The following is a 7609-nucleotide window of genomic DNA, read 5'->3' on the forward strand; positions in this document are numbered from 1 at the left end:
TGGAAGTGTAACATTTCACTAGCACAGCAAAATTAAAGCTCATGACTGGCTAGAGTGTAAGAAAAAGCTGAGCTGAGAAGTTAGTGTGGTTCAAATTCAATGCCTTGCTACACCCCCCCCCCAAAAAAAAAATTTAAGTAGGGAGTTTAATAACTTGATAAATCTAACAGGTTGGTTGCTCATACCAATTTCAAACTTCCTACTCCCCACCACTGTTTCTCAAGAGATGGAATGGAGCTGCAATATTGTACCATGTGCACGTGAGGTCCCAAAAATAGCAGAAAAGCCACCAGAGAAATTCAAAACTACCTGACAGCTTTGAACCAGGTTTTCACTTCAGTTTGTAAACATGCTTTGATCAGGTGGCTTCCCATAGATTTATAGAACACCTACTTCCATAGGCACAAAAGTGGTTCACAATAGCCTAAATGCAATTCCTAAAAGTAGGAGCATTTGATATAGTAGCTGTCTCCTGGCCACTCAGATCTGAATGTTCCATGGAGCCCAAATCAATTTTAGAAGTATTACACAATTGATAACACAGTTCTGTCCACACTGGGCTGGAAATGCCCACCAGTTGAGTTACCTCTAACTCAGGTAAGCACATCCAGAACTGCAGAATTGCACACATCATCACGAAGTCAGGAAGAGCATAGTTTTAGACACAGCAGCTGTTGTATATTCCTTTCGAGGCAATACAATTGCTTATGACCACAATATATATAACCCAAAACAAGAGGCTAACAATGGTGATCCTTTGCCTTACCACTATTAATAAAGTGCAAGGGAAATTAATATAACTGTGGCCACCTTGATTGTTAAGAGAAGAAAGGCAGCTATTAAGAATATTAGAAATGCGAAACAAATTAATTCAGCAGTGTCAGTGTGCATTTCATTAAATTAATACACTTCAGCTTTTAAAATCCAGCTACAGGATTTGTTCTATGGAAATAAAAAAGACATCTTCCATTCTCAGGATCTTTGCTGATTAACTTGTTGTGTGTGCAATAAATGCACAGTTGTTACTAATTTGATTTGCAAAATTCCACTGGTTAATTGGAAAAGGGTTTGTGTTGCAGTCATATTGCATCATCTCCAAATAATTAACTGCCAGGAAAATGTGATTCTCACCCTAGTTGTCCTTCACTTCATTGTGAGGGCTGGGAAGAATATGAGAGCTTTAAGAGTTTATAATACTGGGACCTACTGGATATCATTTTTGTGTTGTCTGGCTTCACTTCATCCCATTGTTCTAATATTTGAAGTTGCTACCATGTTCCCTTAAAAAAAAAAAACAATTTTCACACCTAACAACACATATGCAGTGTATTTATTGTCTCATTTGCTTTTATTCTTTCTCTAATTGTTTATAATATTTTATTTTGCCTAATTTAAACTCTGGACTCTCCATACATTTTTCCTTATCTCAACGAAAATTTTAAAAAATCAAGAAAGATAACTAATAATTTACTACAATCATTATGCAGAATAAATAGGGGAAATAATTTTAAAGGTGTGTAATTTTGCAATTTTAGTTTTAGTGCCTACTCTTTTGTGGAAATTAAAGAATTTTTATGATGATCACACTGCATGGTTTTTGTTTCCTCAAAGTACAAGTTGTCCTAAATATCAAACAAATCTTTAACTATTTAAATGGCAGCAAAAATTAATATATTTTATCTTCTTTTTCATTAGTATTTCTGTTATCTCTTTCAGGAATGGGAAGAGGCTTGTAAGTAATTTAAAATCAGCACAGAAGAGATCTAATTTCATATTTACAAGAAATTTTCTTAGTCCTTCAGATCTCTAACTGCTTGTTTGTTTTTCGTTTGAGGAAATACGAATTCAACATATCAGGCTGATGCAGCTATATTCAGAATAACAAAAACCCAGAAATTATATTGTGAAAGGCATATTGTTCTATTTAATAAGAATTTGAGTTTAGTTATTTTAGTTATTTAGTTATCTTAACTTATTTTAGTTATCTTTAGTTATCTTTAGTTATTTTTAATTTGTCAAAAAGTGCCCTGAGAATTATTATCATATTTTAGATTCATATTCCCCTGTAACTTATTCACAGAATTGAGGTTGTAATATCATTCTTCATGTCTGAACTAAGGAAATAGTAACGGTCAATTTACCAATAACCAATTTACCTTCAAAAATATAACTCACTCTCACGGAGTACAATCATGTCCTTTAGAAATGTCCCAAAAATTTAGGATTATAACTTCTGAAGAAGAGACTATTTAAATTTATATATTTGTGAAGTATCTTCAGAATGCATTTTCATTTGTTTTGTTATTGGATTGTGTGATTTGGCTTCATCACAGAACACATTTCAAGGCTGTGTTAGTGATTTGGGTTTGTTATTCCTTGACTGCTTTGCATTTTAATCTCTGTGATGTTTGCAATTGTTTTTATTTTAGTTTATTTTAATTATGTTCATTGCCCAGAGTCACTTATTGAAATATGTTGCCATATAAATTGGATAAATAAATGAACAAATTATTTCAATTGATTTATAAAATTTCCCCCTGGAATATGGGTCAGTATAAATGTATAATTTATAATCTTTAATTCAGAATTAAATAATTTCTAACAATTTTATTGTTGCCTCAAAAACAAGCAGCAGAAACAGTTCCACAACATCCTGTGTGTGATGAGCTGTGTGCGCTTGACATATAGTTTCATGCGTATCCTCAGCTCTTTCTGAAAGCAGCTGCTATTGATAAATTAAGGCTTGATGGCGATCCACTTCAGAACCACTCCAGTGATGGCAAGGTGGAGAGATAACAATCTAACAGAGACATGGTACAGAATAAGTACCTCTCCATTTCACAACCAGAAAATCAAATGTTCTAATTTCTGTACAAATTCTAAGGGAAAAAAATCATGTACATTCAGGACTAAGGATAATCTGTGTTGGAATACAAACTTCCTTATCTGAACTCTGAGAGTAGAGAGATAGAGGTATTATTTTATGTCATGCCCTCATGTCCCATATCTCTACCACTTCAGAAGGAGGGCTGTTCCAGTATAGAGTATATTCCTCAGTCTTATATATTACCAACCACCAGAAGGCTGTGTACTAAGGTATTAATTAGCTTTACTAAGCAACAGTATATACTTCCAAGAGGCAGTATACTAAGGTTGAGGTCTCAGATTTCATTGTCTACTGAAAGCTAATCTACATCGGTTTGTCAATACGATACATCTTCTATGTCTGGCAATTTCCCATCAGGAGAAAAGGATTCTATTTTAGCAGATTACAGAATGAAGGATCCCAAAGTTGATATTTGTGTTGCCCACACTGAAATCTGACACTGAAGTAAATTCTGAATTCCCCAGGAAGCTTGTGATGTATGTGCTATCATACCTATTTGTCAGCAATAGTATTTAACTAAATTATCCTCAATAGTAAAGTATTGGGATGCAATAGAAACTATTTTTATTTTCCCTTTCTTTGAAGGATCCATCAGTCTAACAAGAATTGTTTTCTGCTGCATGATAAGGAAGGTTCAGTCCTAGTAATAGGATGACACAATGGCCTCATTGGTTTCATGAGAAGATCACTGGAGATTTGCTTTGCAACAAACCTGTGTGCTAATGTTGCTTGAAGTATTGCCTTGTGCTTCAAGAGTCACCATTGAAGGAAATTGTTCCCTACTTTCTAGCTCCTACACAGCAGCTTCTTCCTTCATGCTTCTATTTTTGATTCATCAATCAAAGGAACATGCTGATACAGCTGGGAAAAATACCCAAATGGAGAATTATTGGCATGTTAGCATTATATGTCATAGGATTTGGAACGCAACAGAATTTTGCTGCCATGGTGACTGAGAGGTTCTTGAGCTTTTCAATGTATTTGTTTAAATTGTTGAACAACTGAGCTTCTCTCATACACTTTTTGCAAACCGCCTTTGGGATAATTTGGAAGATAAATGTTCACAAATACATATATAGAAATATGCGGATCCTAGAAAAGGAGGGAAAATAGTAATTAATTTTACTTTATTGTTCTGAAGGGAGGAGGGCTGCTTGTTCAGTCACAGAGGGCATGAAATCTGAGAGGGCAAGTTTAACAACAAAAAATAATGATTGGCTAAGTTTTTTTGTTCTACTCTGTTGGCCAGAAAATAAAAGGTTGGATTGGCTGACATTTCTCTACAAAGTTTAGCATATAAACCTGGCCCTGCTTACATCATTTTGATGCTGGAACAAATGTTGCAAGTAAGTCAAAATAATAATATCAGTCTGATATTGTAGTCTGTTACAGTTCAATCATGTAGAATAGTCCCAGAAATTAAAACTATTCTACAATAGTAACTTGAAAAAGATCAAATATTCTTATTTTTACAAGTACTAAAGGCAAATATCGAAAGTAATTTGATGTTGGTACCTCCTTCACTAACTCTGGGGATTCAGTAAATGTCCTGATTCAATCATAATGGACTGCTTAAAATGGCTAAACATGGTGGCCTAATCTAGAGAAGATAATTGTCTTTTGCTTTGAGTTTTTTTAAATCCAATCGTTGTCTGATTGCTCAATTGGTGAAAACTGTTTTGTAAATGATTCCTAACTGCAGTGAGATCGCACTATTATTGTCCTTGCTGTTTTTTATTATTACAGGAATCCTTGATTTACAATTTGTTTAGTGACAGTTCAAAGTTACAATGGCACTGAAAAAAGTGACCTACAATCAGTGGTGGGATTCAAATTTTTTTACTCCCGGTTCTGTGAGCATAACTTGGTGGGCATGGCAGGGGAAGGATACTGTAAAATCTCCAGTCAGAAGTGGTGTTTGCCGGTTCTCCAAACTACTCAAAATTTCCGCTACCGGTTCTCCAAAACTGGTCAGAACCTGCTGAATACTGAATGTCTGGAACTCACTACCTGATTCTGTTGTCACCTGCTCAAACCCCCGCTCCTTTACCCTCAAACTAACCTCTTGACCTAACCCCATTCCTAAGAGGTCTGTAAGGGGCATACATAAGCTCACAATCATGCCTACCGTCCCTGTCTTATTGTCCCCAATTATTAGTTCCTATTTCTTATATTTAAACTTATGTTTATTCTTATTTTATACTGTAAGCATTTGACTAAATAAATAAATAAAAAATACCACCTCTGCTTACAACCAGTAGTCATAGTTACAACCATCTCAGCACCCTCACAGTCATATGATCAAAATTTGGGCGCTTGACAACTAGCATGTATTTACAATGGTTCCTGGGGTCATGTGACTGCCATTTGCAGCTTTTCCAGCCAGCTTCAAAAAAAAAAAAAAGCCAAAGCTGGACTCACATAACAACAGTGTATCACTTAACAACCATGGCAAAAAAGTCATAAAATTAAGAGTGGTTCTCATAACAACCACCTTGTTAACAAAGGAAATTCTGGTCCCAATAGTGGTTGTAAAATAATCAAGGGCTACTTGGACTGTTACTGGATTTAATTCACTACAATGGTGGTTTTGCCAAAATTTTACTTAGCGCATTTAAGGTAATGCTTTTTTTGCATACTTATTTTCTCTTTACATTCAATAAGGTATACTTTTCACAGTATAAGATCTTTTAAATAACACACTGGAAAAGAGTACAAAAATTAATAAAAAGTCATAGAAGATTGAAACCCCTAGACAGAATATAGAAGAAATATTTCTGTTAATGATATTTTTTATATTATAAAGAAAAAGTGCCTTCAATACATGCATCACCAAAACTCTATTTGGTTGGCACAGCAAAGAGGATATACTTATAAAGAGACACTGCAACAATTAGAAACTTTAGGATATGCAATCTTTACTAACTCTCCTCCTGTAGTTTGCTGTTTGCCACCTGAAGTCCTTTGGGAAATGTCTTCTGCAGTTACTCAGTTCTGGTTAAACTTTCTTCTACTTGTTGACTAGATCTTTCGTCTTTTGATCCATATGTCTTGCATTCTTTTGAAAAAGGATTTAAAAAGCCATTGTGCACTTTGTCCCCACTATTAGTATCCCCTCTGTTTTCAATGCAGTACACAAAATAAAAATGCTTTTGATAAATCTGAACAATCTCATTTCATTTTATGTACTATATTTATTCGGTTGGATTACTTTATAGGGACAATTAGGCATTGCCCTTACTGTATATATCATATTAGATCCATATATGTACACTGACTTGGGAAAGAAAGTGTGATGAATTAAACAAAGGAGAATGAACAGATTGGCTGCAGATAATCCAAACATTTTTGATTAAATTAAAACCTATAAGAATTTGAATAAGAAGGCATTGTTCATTGTTTATGAACCAGCTTCTAAAATATTATCTGGTTGCAAGCATAATGGTTTTAATTAACTGGCTAAGAATTTTTAAAAATCATTGGTTAGAAAATTAATTCTTATAATGATATATTGTTAATAAATGTGTAATAAATTGCAATTGGATTTAATTGGAAGACTTCCAATTCGAGCAAAGAACTCTATAGTACTGGGTATGATTTGACCATATATAATCACTTGCACATTACGTCGCTTTCAAATATTTTTTGTAGCAGTCAGGTTATCCTAAAGTGGTTAATTTCTACTGATTTTTTTAAATGAAATCTTGCAAAATCTGATGTGAATTAAAGTGAGGTTAAGAACAGTATAGGTAGAGTAGGCAGACATTGTGAATTACACCAGATAGTCCAGATTTTTTAAAATTTGCCCTTCATTTTCCTCTGCTCTCCGGCAAATGTACTTTTGGTGCAATTTTTTTGTTTGCTTTCCTTCAGTTTCTTCCTTTGTAGGGCCACCATTAGTTTTACATCTGGGCTGATGTTCACCAGACATCAGGACAATGTTTGGTAGGTCTTTGCTTCCATACTTCTCATCTAGATTTTTGTAGACCAATGTCTTGCGGGATGAGATTTGGAGGCAGTAACACTTGTTAGCTTCCATGTGTTAGGTCAGAGTGGCCTCTGCATGAAGGAAACAAGCAATACCTTTTCTTTTTTTTGTTGGTTGCCCATACAATTTTCCTTTTAGGAGCTCTGGTGGTGCAGGGATTAGAATGAAGTATTTCAGGCTAACTCTTACAGTCTGGAGTTTGATCCTGATGGGCTCAAGGTTGACTCAGCCTTCCATCCTTCTGAGGTTGGTAAAATGAGGACCCAGATTGTTGGGGGAAAGAGGCTGACTCTATAACTCACTTCGAGAGAGATGTGAAGCAGTATGTAAGTCTAAGTGCTATTGCTATTGCTATTTTAAAGTTGCAAGGACATCTCAGGAGGCCATGGCATGCCAGTAAAAAAGTCAACAAATGTTTCTGAGCAGGGCATGGGGTAGTGTGAGTGGGCGGAAACAGAGTAAACTGGCTATTGGATTGGAAAGAAAATCTGCATGGCTCTGGGGAGAAAATCCTAAAACTTATTTAGTCAGAAGTGCACTTAATTGGTTTTAAAAAGCTCTCTTTATCGAGAAAAGAAAAAAAAACCCTCTTTATTTGCTACTGCTCTCAATTTCTATGGTCACTATTATCCTTTACAACAGATTTTGTTGCTTTTATCTAAATTTGAAAAATGAGGCTGATTCATTAATGAAATTAATTTTATATATTGCATATATATGCAAAAACAAAAAAT

This window comes from Notechis scutatus, chromosome 3 (genome assembly GCF_049901735.1).
Source record: "Notechis scutatus isolate UNSWTSFEM ecotype Mainland chromosome 3, rNotScu1.2, whole genome shotgun sequence".
NCBI classification, from domain to species: domain Eukaryota; kingdom Metazoa; phylum Chordata; class Lepidosauria; order Squamata; family Elapidae; genus Notechis; species Notechis scutatus.